At 38.1% G+C, this 12,885-nt stretch overlaps 1 protein-coding gene across 9 annotated transcripts in view; it reads right to left on the reverse strand.

Annotated features, from left to right (window-relative positions):
* Positions 1-12,885, reverse strand: part of BRD4 (bromodomain containing 4) — an 87,693-nt gene that overhangs the window by 57,258 nt on the left and 17,550 nt on the right. The window lies entirely within an intron of this gene.

A 12,885-nucleotide genomic window follows, 5' to 3' on the forward strand; every position in this document is an offset into this window, starting at 1 on the left:
TTGTGCAAAAGTTCATTTATTTCAGTAATACAACTTAAAAGGTGAAACTAATATATGAGATAGACTCATGACATGCAAAGCAAGATAGTTCAAGCCATGATTTGTCATAATTGTGATGATTATGGCTTACAGCTCATGAAAACCTCAAATCCTTCAGCTCTTCTGATGGATGGGTCCCTGCATGTCTTTTTATTCACTGTTATCATCCCTTCCATATGGGGAATAGGGCCCATTCAACTGGCAAGCCCCAGGTGACTGATAGTCTTAGTGGGATTCCAGGGAGACCTTAGGGATTTTTGCAGTTCAGTTCAGGTCTAGTCACTACCTGTAAAGGCAGGCACCCGGGGCCTTGGATCATATTTGCTCCTAAACAGCCTCTCCTTGTGTGCTGGTCCTAGGGTGTACCTTAGTTTACCAAACAGCACCAGGATATGAAGAACTAGAAAAACCATGGTCTTCCTTTGAAGAAAAATGTGAAGTGATATTTGACCAGACACAGCTAGAAGCTGGTATCATGAATTATTTCATGGTGAAAAGAGTAGCAAAATGTCAATTATTTTTCCTGTCTTTATTTCATCTCATAGCCATTCAGCCGCTCTGTTTCGAGCAGTGGTTCCCCAAATGGGTGGTACCGCCCCCTGGGGGGCTGTGGGATGCCTTAGGAGGGCGCTAAGAGGCAAGGGGGCAGCAGGGGGGCACTAAGAGGCGGCAGGGGGGCGCTGGTGGTGGGTCCCTCGCAGGGCATAATTCAGGAACCAGGATTCTACCGGTTCATTACCGTTCCCGGTAGTTTGGAGAACCGGTAAAACGGGCCCCTGGCTGGCCCTGCTCCTCTCCGCCCACTCCTCCGTTCCCTGCCCAGTTAGTCCTTATTGCGCATGTGCAACATCACATGCATGCGCAACAATCGCTGACGGCCACAGCGGCGCGTTGGAGAAGCAGAACAAGAAAAGCCGGAGGTTAGTTACTTTTGCTGCAAAAAGCATCCAGACGCCATGTATTTTTTGGTGCAGCTGGAGTCCAGCCGCACTGAAAAAAAAACATGCATCTGGAGGCTTTTTGCAGTGAAAATTACTGACCTCCAGCTTTGCTCTGCTTCTCCAATGTGTCACCACCTCTGTGTTCTAGGCACTGGCCATGAAGGCTCATCCCATTGACTTGCTTGGGCAAGTCCCTCCAGTGCAGCGGGCTCAGTGGGGTGGACCTATGGGGCCGGAGCCTAGAATACGGCCGCAGCGGCGCATTGGAGAAGCAGAGCAAAGCCGGAGGTTGGTAATTTTCATTGCAAAAAACCTCCAAACGCCGTGCGTTTTTTTGGGTGAGGCTGCAGTCCAGCCGCACCAAAAAAAAAAAAAAACCCACGCGGCGGCTGCAGGCCTTCGTGACAAGGGTGATGTGGGACCAGTGACAACAATAGCTCAGCCCTGGCTTGCCTTCCCTGGCAGCCAGCCACGGAGGAAGGTAAAGTCACGGCCGTGGGACGATGAAAGAGGTTTCCTTGTGGGGGAGGAAATGGGGAGATTAAGGGCCAGGGCCTCTGAAAGGGGAAACGGGGTGATGCAGGATTAGCCCAGGCCTCTGACAGATTAGGTCATGCCTACCTGGGCAGAAAATAGGTAGATAGGTTAAGGAAAGAATAGAACAAGAGGGAAAGAGAGAGAGGGAACAAGAGAAAGAGAGAGAAAAGAGAAAAAAGAGGGAAAGAGAGAAAGAGAGAGAAAAGAGAGAGGGAAAGAGAGAAAAGAGGGAAAGAGAGAAAGGGAGAAGGTAAAGACAAGAAAGTAAAGAAAGAAAAAGCCAGAGAGAAAGGAAGAGAAAGGAAGAAAAGGAATAGACAAGAAAGAGGGGGGAAGGAAGGGACAGAAAGAAAGAGAGAGGGGAGAGAGAGAAAGAGAAAAAAAGAGAGAAAAAGGGAATGAGAGAAAGAAAGAGGGAGGGAGAAGAAAGCGAATGGGATATGGAGGGAGGGAGGGAGAGGGGGGAAGAGAGAGAGATAAGGACAAGACAAGAAAGAAAAGAAAGAAAAGGGAAAGAAAAAGGGAAAGAAAAAGGACAGACAAAGAAGGGGGGTGGAAGGGATAGAAAAAAGAAAAAGAAGAAAGAAAGAAAGAAAGAAAGAAAGAAAGAAAGAAAGAAAGAAAGAAAGAAAGAAAGAAAGAAAGAAAGAAAGAAAGAAGCAGAAAGTGGATGAGATATTTAGTCCAACCACCTGCTCCAGAAGGGGTTAGAAGGGTGTGTGTGTGTGTGTGCGCGCGCGCATGTGCATGGCTGTCAAAACTCCAAAAACAAGCAAGTAGCTCTGGGGAGGTCAGTCATAAATTAGAACACTTACTAAGCAACCGGCCATTAAGCGAGGACCACTTATATTTGGTTTGCTAGTCACATGGCCACATCCACCCAGTCACATGACCACCAAACCACGCCCATTCAGTCACATGACCATCAAGCAACGCCCAGCTAGCAAGCCACCCCCAGCCAGTCATATCACCACCAAGCCACACCCACAAATTAGGCCATGCCCACAGAACCAGTTAAGAAATTTGAATCCCACCCTGGGTGGGGGGCACTGAGGACGAGTTTGTAACACCAAGAGGGCGGTGGACTGAAAAAGTTTGGGAACCACTGGTTTAGAGTAACTCTATTGTTATTGAATAGGGGGGCCCTCTGAACATCTAATAGATTATCTGATGAATAAAGCCACTCAGATTGACTTCAACTTGGACCATGAATGGGCAGAGAAGGCTGAGTGACTCCAGAGAAAGTGGACAAGATTCTCTGTGCTATCAGCTCGGCCTCTGTTTACCAGATTGAGGCCTTCCCTTGGATCCTAGAAGGAGCCAAGAGTGATCCATGACTAGGCCCAGGAGGGAAGGATGGTCCTTCTTGCCTTGAAAGATGTGATGATGTGCCACTTCAAAAGGGCATCTTTGGACCCAATGATTTCTGTAATGGACTATGCAGATAACCTTAGGGAACATCAGGAAAAGAAGCTGCTTAGGAAACAGCAGTCAAGAAGGTCAGGACTCTCCCAATGGCTTAATGCTTAGAGAAACAAACTTAGAAAAGTTCTAAGGGGCCAGAGAATAATAAATTATTTCATCAAAAACGGAGCAAAAATCTTTACTGGGCATTTTGGAATTTTGATCTTTAAAATTATTTGATATGATGGGTTATGTAGCAATGAAGTTGCTGAAGAACAAACTACAATGGATAAACCTGAAATTAATTTAAATATGTATTTAAATAAGACAAAGAGAATATGGAAGTATAAAGAAATCGATGGATGATTCGCTGTTTAAAGGAGATGAACAATTATTAGGCCAGAAAAGGAGATCCGGTTTGAGCTTCTTTGGCGACAGACCGAAATCTGCGATTGTGCGCAGTTTCGATCTGTGCTCGCCACTGGAGCGCCCCGAGCCGGCTGGTTTCAGGGCTAAGCCACCCCGTAGAGGTGGTGAAGAGGGGGGTAGACTGCCAGCAGGGTCGAGGAGAACCTCATCTCTCCTCCCCAGCTGGCCATTACTCCCTTTCCCAAAGGCGGTTGCTGTGGTGGTCAGAAATGGCCACCTCAAAGAACTCGACCGGAAGAGAATGTGCAGGAGGAAGATAAGAAGAGAAAGTTTTTGGCTGACTGGGTCTAACTGGAAAAACAATAATATAAGGTACCCTGGAATTTGAATTATAAAGAACAACACTGTTCCCAAAGAAGTCTTTGAAGCTGCGAATGAGAGAGGGAAGGGAAAGGATTTGGTGTTTTTTTCTTTTCTTCCCTATATTGACAACTAAGAGATTTAAGCAAGAAATTGGCAAAAATCCACTTTGACAGTAACAGGTATTTAAGCTGAAAATAAAATGTCAAAGGGATAATAAAGATTTCTGGATTCTCAAAAACTTTTAAAAGAAGGAAAAAAACAAAAGGGTGGGATCTGGAAAAAGGGAGGAGACCACCTGGAAGTGAAAGGAATTAACAGTGAAACTTTAACAAGATTCCTAAAAGATACATTTTAACTGAAACTTTGTAACAAGAGAACCCCAGGAAGAGAAAGTGGAAAAAAGAAGCAAGAAGAAACAGCTTTGGATTATTTGGATTACTTGGTGATTTTTGGCTATTGGATCTAAAGGACTAAAATTAATCGGGTGGTTGTTTAAAAGTTTTTAAAATGGTATCACTCTTGGAAGAATTGAGAATGGAACTTAAAAAACAGAAAGAAGATGCACAAGAAGGAAGATGTTCTTTTGGCTTCGTATTTCAATTTTTAGAAATGGAGATCCTGAACTATGAGAAACAAGAAGAAATACCTGTAGAACAAGAAGGGCGGGACAAGAAGAAGCCATCTTTAATGACCAAGTATTTCTATGTGAGGAAAAGAAAGGAAAGGGGGGAAAGAGAGTGAAAAAATTAAGATCCGAAAAAACAACCCAAAAAAGAATAGTTTGAAAAGTAATTATAACATTAGGAAGAAACAGAAGAGAGGATTACAGAAGAGAGAATCAGAATTAGAGAGAAGGGGTCAAAAAGGGAAGGGAGAAGAAGAGGGAGAAGAGGGAAAGGAAAAGAAATTATAAAGGACAGAACAAGGACATAGAGAAACAGGGAAAACGTACAAGACACAGAGATAATGGGTGAAAACTTAATTGAAAGGGGGATTCTGCAAGGGTACATAAGATAGTATTGTTATATTAGAAAAAGAAATGAACTTTGAAAATATGAAACAAGTGTGATTAAAATAATAAAATACTCATTGTAATGTAATGTAATGTTTAATAAATAAATAAATGAAATAAAGAGAATGAGAGAATGAAATTAGGAAAGGGAACATTTTAATTACTATAAATGTGTTATAAATTTTTTTTGAATCATCTCCTCTGATGGAACATGAGACTGTTTCCAACATTGTGCAAAAGCCAATCTGGCCGCTGTCAAAATATGTATTATTATATATTTCACTTTTTTTGGTATTTGTTTATCAAAGATCCCTAATAGAAAGGACTCTGGTTTGAATTCGATCTGTTCTCTTGTCGTTTCCTCCAGCCAATTTCTAATTTTCTGCCAATATTTTTGAGCAGGACCACCACATATGGAAGAAAGTTCCCTCTTTTTTTTTTTTTTTTTTGCATTTCCAGCAATTCGGACTCATATAGGGGTGCGTCTTCACTAATCTCGAAGGAGGAAGGTGCCATCTATAAAACATTTTATAGGCATTTTCTTTGCATGCTACCGATTTTGTAATTTTGTAATTTTATTATTTCTACCCCAGACCTTATCCCATTCTGTTATGGTGATACTACGTCCTATATTCCTACTCCAGGCTATCATGTTCCCTTTTACAATTTCTTCTTCTAATTCTACTTTTAATAAATAATTATAAAATTTTGTTATTTTTTTTTTTTTTTTGCCTGATCCTAATAAAATTTTATCTAATCGCTGGAGTTTATTGTTAATTCCAAATTCTGTCTTGTCCTGTTTATATCTACTTTGAATTTGAAGATATGCCCACTGATCAATTTTTAATCCTCGATCTTGAAGTTCTTGCCATGATTTCAAATTTCCTTGCGTATCCAATAGGTCCTTATATTTAATCATTTTAGTAATATCCAGATTATTTGGGTGAATCATCACCTCCATTGTTGAGATCCAAATTGGTATTTTTAAATAGTGTTTTTTTGGTATTTTCTTCCAATTAGTCAATAATGAATCTCTGATTAGGTGTCTGTGAAAATATTTCTGGCTAGTTTTCCCAACATATCATAAAAAGCATGCACCCCCTCTGCAAATCATGGCCTTCTAAGAATAATATTTTCTTATTGGTTAAATTCACCCATTCCTTCAACCATACTAAAGAGGCTGCACTATAATACAACTCCCAATTTGGAAGTGCCAGCCCTCCCCTGCTCTTCATATCCTGCATTGCCTTTAAGTTTATTCTAGGTTTTTTCCCTTGCCAGATGAATTTTACAGTTATTTTATTAAGTTCTTAAAAAAAAAAATTGTGTACTTTGATTGGGATCGTCTGAAATATATAGAGGAATTTTGAAAGAATATTCATTTTAATAGCAGCGATCCTGCCAAATAATGAAAGTTGCAGCTTGCCCCATGTTTCTAAATCCTTCTTTATCTGTTGCATCAATTTATCATAATTACTTTCCTTAAGTGTGTTACAATGTGCTGTCAACCATATTCCTTTCTTTATCACTTATGTTCCCATAATTTCTTCTAGTTCTAATTTCTGTTTTTCTGTTAAATTTTTGGTCATTAATTTTGTTTGCTTCCTATTCATTTTTAGTCCTGCTACTGATCCAAATTGTTCTAATTCATTCATCAATTTTTGTCCTCTTTCTATTGGTTCTTCAATGAAAAAAAATCATATCATCCGCAAACGCTTGCAACTTTTATTCTTCTTTCTTAACCTTTAATCCTTTTATGTCTGGGTTCTGTCTAGTTCGTGTTAATAATGCTTCTAGTGATAATATGAAGAGCAGGTGTGAGAGTGGGCAGCCCCGTCTGACTCCTTTTTCTATTTTTATTGGGTGGGTATATTCCCCGTTTATTATAATATTCACCTGTTGTGTATCATAAATGGTTGTTATAATATTTTCAAATTTGGTGCCTAAATTCATATTATTAAAAATTGCCAATTTAAATTATTGAAGGCCTTCTCTGCATCTAAAAACATAAGTGCAATTTGTTTTTCGGGGTGGGCTTCGTAAAGTTATTCCTGATTTTTCTGGTCGGGAGAAATCCATTTTGGTCTTCATGTATATGCTCATTTAACATTCTTTTTAGTCTACTTGCTATAATAGAAGTAAATATTTTGTAATCAGTATTTAACAATGAAATCGGCCTATAATTTTGTATATATCGGGGATCCGAATCCTCCTTCAGGATCAGCGAAACCAATGCCCCCCTCCATGAATCAGGCATTCTGGCTGCCAATAAGACATCATTAAAAACTTCCACCATTAAGAGGTCATATTTGTTCTGCTATTGCCTTGTACAGCTTCCCTGGGATCCCATCTGGTCTCAGGGATTTGTTGTTTTTCTGGTTCTCTATTGCTGATTTCAATTCGAACCAGGTAATGTCTTTGTTTAATAATTCTTCCATTTCTTCCCCAATTGCTTTATCCTTTACTTCATCTAAATAGTATCTTATTCTATCTTCGTTCACTTCTTCCTTTTTATATAACTCTTCAAAATACTTATGGGCAATTTCTTTTTTCTGTTCTATCTCCTCTTGTATATCCCCCTTTCCATCTATTAGCTGGTATATCAATCTTTTTTCTTTCCTTTTTTTAAAGTCTGTATGATAGCCATCTCCCTGGCTTATTGGCATGCTCAAAATACGTTTGTCTAGTTGTATTCAAATTTATGATCATTCTCTCTTGTTCAATTAAATTCAATTTATGTTTAGTTATTGTTATCTGATTTTGCAATTTTGAATCCTTTGGGGTACTCTGTAATTGAGTTTCTAATTCCTTAATTTTTTGTTGTAATTTGTTTTGCTGGGCATATTTTTCCTTATTCCTCTTGGCGTTATAAGAGATTGTTATACCTCTTATTACTGCCTTCGTTGTATCCCAAATGTTTTGTTTCATAGTTGCTCCATTATCATTCTCCTTTAAAAAATAGTTTAATTCCTCCTTGAGTTTGTTGGTATATTCTTTTTCTCTTATTAACTGAGTATTTAACGTCCATCTTTTCTTGGGTTTTTCCCTACCCTTCCATATTATCTGAATTGGATTGTGATCTGCCCATTCATTGGGTAGAATTTCAATCTCTTTTATCTCATTTGCTATTTCCCCATTCATCCATGCCATATCAATTCGTGTCCATATTTGATGCGGATTTGAATAGAATGTAAATTGTTTTTCCTCAGGATGTAATCTTCTCCATATGTCAATCAAATTTAACTCCTTCATCATTTCCGTGCATATTTTGGGAAGCTCTCTTTTTTCCCCTTTGTTCCTTCCCCCATTACTGTGGTCTTTTTGATAATCAGCAATAGAATTAAAGTCTCCTATGATACAAATATTTCTTTTTTCCAATCCTACTATTTTTCCATAAAGATGCTTAAAAAACTCTTTTTCATCTCCATTCGGGGCGTGGTTTCCACTAAGAGAATTGGGATGGCATTAATCCAGATCTGCAAAACCAGAGTTCTTCCCTCAGAATCCGACCATAGTAAATCTGCTTTCAAATCCTCTTTAACATATACTGCAATCCTTTCTTTTTCCCCATGTCTGCTGGTGCGGTGAATAGCTTCCCTAATTTCGGACAGTCTCAGTATTTTTCATCTGATTTCTTTATGTTTCTTGTAGACATACTATATCAGCATTTTGTTTGATTAGTTTGGCTATTACCCTTTTCCTTTTTATCGTCAGTTTAAACCATTTATATTAATTGATAGTAGTTTCTTTTCTTCTTCCATTTAATTAGTTCTGTTTCGCCCTTTGTCTTGTAATGGCTCCGGTCTCTCCTTGTGCCTGGAGATGTGTCCTACTTTCTTCTCTCTCCTGTTGTAATTGAGTATTTCCTTGATTTCCTAAAGTTCCATCCCTGTTCTTATGATAGCCTTGATCTTCCTGGGAGTTTGTTTCCAGTTCATCCTTACTGCTCTGGTCTTCCGGGCCTACCAATCGCTCATATAATTCCTGGGCCTTTTCCATGGAGTCTATTTTGATTTTCCTTTCGTCCCAAGAAACGAACATCCCCTCTGGGATTAGCCATTTAAATACGATTCTTTTCTGATTTAGGTAAGCTGCTAAGAATTTATAATCTCGTCTTTGTTCTCTTACTCTTCTTGGTATTTGTTTGAGAACCAAGACTTCATTGCCTTTATACATGATTGTTTCATCTCTTGACATCCTATATATGATATCCCGGACACTCCTTCTCGCACATCATATATGGACTTCTCTTGGGCATTTGTGGCATCTCACATAATTAGTCCTAACGCTGTAAACTTCATCAAACTCCCTCAAGATGTCATCTTTATCCTTTTCTAATAGTCCAGCCAATATTCCTGCCATGAGTTGTTCCAAGTCTTCTTCTTTGGATTCTACTACATTTTAGAATCTCAAGTATGTAGCAGCATTATCCATCTCTAGGTAAACCAGTGAGTCCTCCATTTCTTTACTCACATTAATTCTTCATCTACCCTTTCTAATTTCCTTTCAGTTCGTTCTGTCCTTTTCTCTACCTCTTTTATTGTTGCTTCATTTTTCTCCAAGGTCTGCTGTAATAATCCAACTTTGTTCTCTACTTTGAAGATATCCGCTTTCATTTCTGCTTTTAATTTCCCCATCTCTTCTTTTAGTTTATTGATATCTGCTCTTGTCTCATTATGGTTTTTCATCATTGTTTCTTGCAGCTTCATCATCGATTCCTGTAAAGTCAGCAGAATTGATTGGATGTTGGCATTTGAGATGTTAGCGTGTTTCTCCACTGGTAATGTTTCTTCAATGGTTTTTTGTGCCATGGGCGAAGCTGTTGCCGACGTCGGGGTGACCTTTCTTCCAGTTTTCAGAGCTGTAGTTGTTGCGGAAGTCATTTCTTTTAAGATTTGTTTCTGTTGTTGTAATATATTAATTATATTATCCCAAATTAACATTCAGTAATAGAATCTCTATATTAGGATTGACTGGTATCTAATTACTTAATCTATCTATCTGCTGGATAGCTGTACTCTTAACTAATTACTGGAGTATAAGTTCTTATAGATAAAAATATTATCACTGTATTATTTTAAATCCAAATTCTAAATCACACATATAATTTTGTAAGGTCTCAATGCTCAGCCTCTATACATAACTTCATGTAATGAAAAAATATATAAATATTATATCCAACTATATTTAAATATTATAAATAAATATATGTATTATCTAACTTTATTTTAAATATTCTTAAAGACAAACAGTATTACATTCGTCCCCAAGTGGATTGTGATTACACAATGAATTATAATATTAATATATAAAATCCTATAGTTATTAAATAATACTTAATGTTCTTACTATTTTCCCTATATATCTAATCAAAGTATAACTATCACTATTATTAATAAATCAATTACATCAGTTAATTCAATTATTTAACAATCAATTACAACAATCAATTTTCCTTTCCCCAGTATACATATTTATAATTATTATAAAGAGAGATTGAAGGAGAGATAGTTCATCATAACGCCGGATGATGGGGGAATAAAGAAAAAATGAGCAAATGTATACAGGAAAAAGGGAGTAAACAAAGGAATTTTAAAGTAAGTTTTTAGCTTTCTGTCTCTAAATTTAAGAGCTTATACTCCAAATGCACCGGAAATGGGGAGGTAAGAAATGCTGAGTAGTGACTGTAATTACACGGTATTTCCACACATTCGGAAGCTTCCACTTTTACTTTTCGTCTTAGCATTCCTTAAGTTCAATTTTCCTGATTTTATTTATTTATTTTATTTTATTTATTTATTTATTTATTTGATTTGCCAATTGTTTACAAGATAATAAGTATAAGTGTATACATAGTTGTGAATACATGAAATGGGTACATATAAGAAAAATAAAAGAAGAATAAGAGAAACAATAGGACAGGGACGGTAGGCACGTTGGTGCGCTTATGCACGCCCGTACAGACCTCTTAGGAAAGGGGTGAGGTCAATAGTAGACAGTCTAAGGTTAAAGTTTTTGGGGTTTGGGGAAGAAACTACAGAGTCGGGTAGAGTATTCCAGACATTGACCACTCTATTGCTGAAGTCGTATTTCCTGCAATCAAGTTTGGTGCGGTTAACTTTGAGTTTGTATCTATTGTGTGCTCTTGTGTTGTTATGGTTGAAGCTGAAGTATTCATTGACAGGTAGGACATTGCAATGTATGATTTTATATACCATGCTTAAACCAGACCGAAGACGGCGTAATTCAAGGTTTTCTAGTTCTAGAATTTCAAGTCTGGTGGCATAAGGTATTCTACAACGAGTAGAGGAGTGGAGAACTCTGAACACTGCCTTGGGGACACCACTATTGACAGGTACAGAATTTGATAGGGCGCTCCCAATTTTGACCATTTGTTGTCTGTTTGCCAGGAATGCTTCTATCCAGTTATTCAGTTGTCCAGAGATACCATAGGATTTTATTTTTAGGAGTAGTTTGTCGTGTACCACTGAATCAAAGGCTTTACAGGAGTCTATGTAGATTGCGTCTATTGCTTTGCCCTGGTCGAGTTGTGTCGTCCATATGTTTTTGCAGTGTAAGAGTTGCAGATTACAGGATAGTTTTTTCTGAAACCAAATTGTTTATTGGAGAGTAGGTTGTTTGTCTCTAAGTGGAGGATGATGGATTGGTTAATAATTGATTCCATGACTTTACAGGTGACGCAGCATAAGGAGATTGGTCTGTAATTTTCAACTAGGCTTGGGTCTCCCTTTTTGAAGATGGGGATGACTGTGGCTTGTGACCATAGGTTAGGCAAGGAGCTGGTCCTGAAAGATTTTTCAAAGATTATGCTTAGAGGTTTGGCTATGGCAGTGGATAGCTTTTTAAGAAGTAGGCACATATTCCATCCGGTCCAATAGATAGAGATGGTTTTAGATTGCGTAGTGCTTTTTCAACATTGTCTTCTGTAAAATCGATATGTATTAGATCATTGTTGTTATCTGTGGTACGGCTAGGAAATACTGGGCATGATCCATTGCTGTTTACAAATACTGAGCCGAAGAATGTGTTAAAGATGTTGGCTTTAATGGTGTCGTCGTTGCAGTCTTTACCATCAGGTCCTATCAAGGGTGGGATGGACCTTGAGTCTTTTAGTTTGTTGTTTACAAAATTGTAAAAAGCACGGTGGAATTGGTGCTTAGAAGGTTTTCCTCTTGTTTGATGTGATAATTGGTGCATTCGGTCTTTATCTGGTGGCATAAATTTTTGTATCGGCTTTTGAAATTGGCAACGTGACCAGATTTGTTTTTCCGCCAGAGTGATCTCTTTTTGGATTGAAGTTTCCTTATTGTTATGGGTAATCTGCTTTTTTGTTTTGTTTTAGGAGTTGTTGTTGGTACATATAGTTTGATGACTCTTTTGACTTCAAGTAAAAATATGTTGTAATGGTCTTCAACAGTATTGCATCCAGTGAATAGAGATTGCCAATCAAGGGATGAGAGATCGTTGTCTATAAGATCATAGTTGCCTTTTTGAAGTTACAATTGGGGATTACATCATTGTGGTGATTTTTGTGTGGGCGCATGTTGAGACAAAAGTCAATCATATTGTGGTCACTGCTGGAAAAGGGTTCTTTAGTTTGTATTCCGTAAATTAAATTCAAACTATTGCAGAAGATGAGATCGAGGCAGTTGTTTAGTCTAGTGTTGTTGGTTACTAGTTGTTCCAGTTCCAGATTTGTAATAGCATTGTAGAAGGTTGTGTGTATGATTTCAGTTGTACAATCATTTAGGGTCCAGTCAATATGAGGTAGATTGAAATCACCAAGAAAGATAAAAGGGTATGGGCAGGATGCAGCCCATGTTAGTAATGTATTTAGCTTGTTTGCATGTTCGATGTCATAATCAGGTGCTCTGTAACATAGTCAGAATCGAATTGTGATATTTAAGGATAGTTCACAGATGATGGTCTCAGGAAGAGCAAGCTCCTGGGTAACTTGTATATTTTTTAGATGTAAGGACTTTTTATAGAAGATAGCAACACCACCTCCTCTACGAATTTCACGATCTGATCGGTAGACATGATAGTCTCTTACTGTGGTAATGGAGTCAGGGAGAGATGCATTGAGCCATGTTTCACAGACAAATATAATGTCGAATTTAGCCATATTTAGTAGGAGGAAAAATTCAGGTATTTTATTCACGAGGCTTCTTGCATTGAGTAGTTTGCATTTAAGGCCAG

The sequence above is a fragment of the Notechis scutatus genome, chromosome 2 (assembly GCF_049901735.1).
Source record: "Notechis scutatus isolate UNSWTSFEM ecotype Mainland chromosome 2, rNotScu1.2, whole genome shotgun sequence".
Taxonomy (NCBI): domain Eukaryota; kingdom Metazoa; phylum Chordata; class Lepidosauria; order Squamata; family Elapidae; genus Notechis; species Notechis scutatus.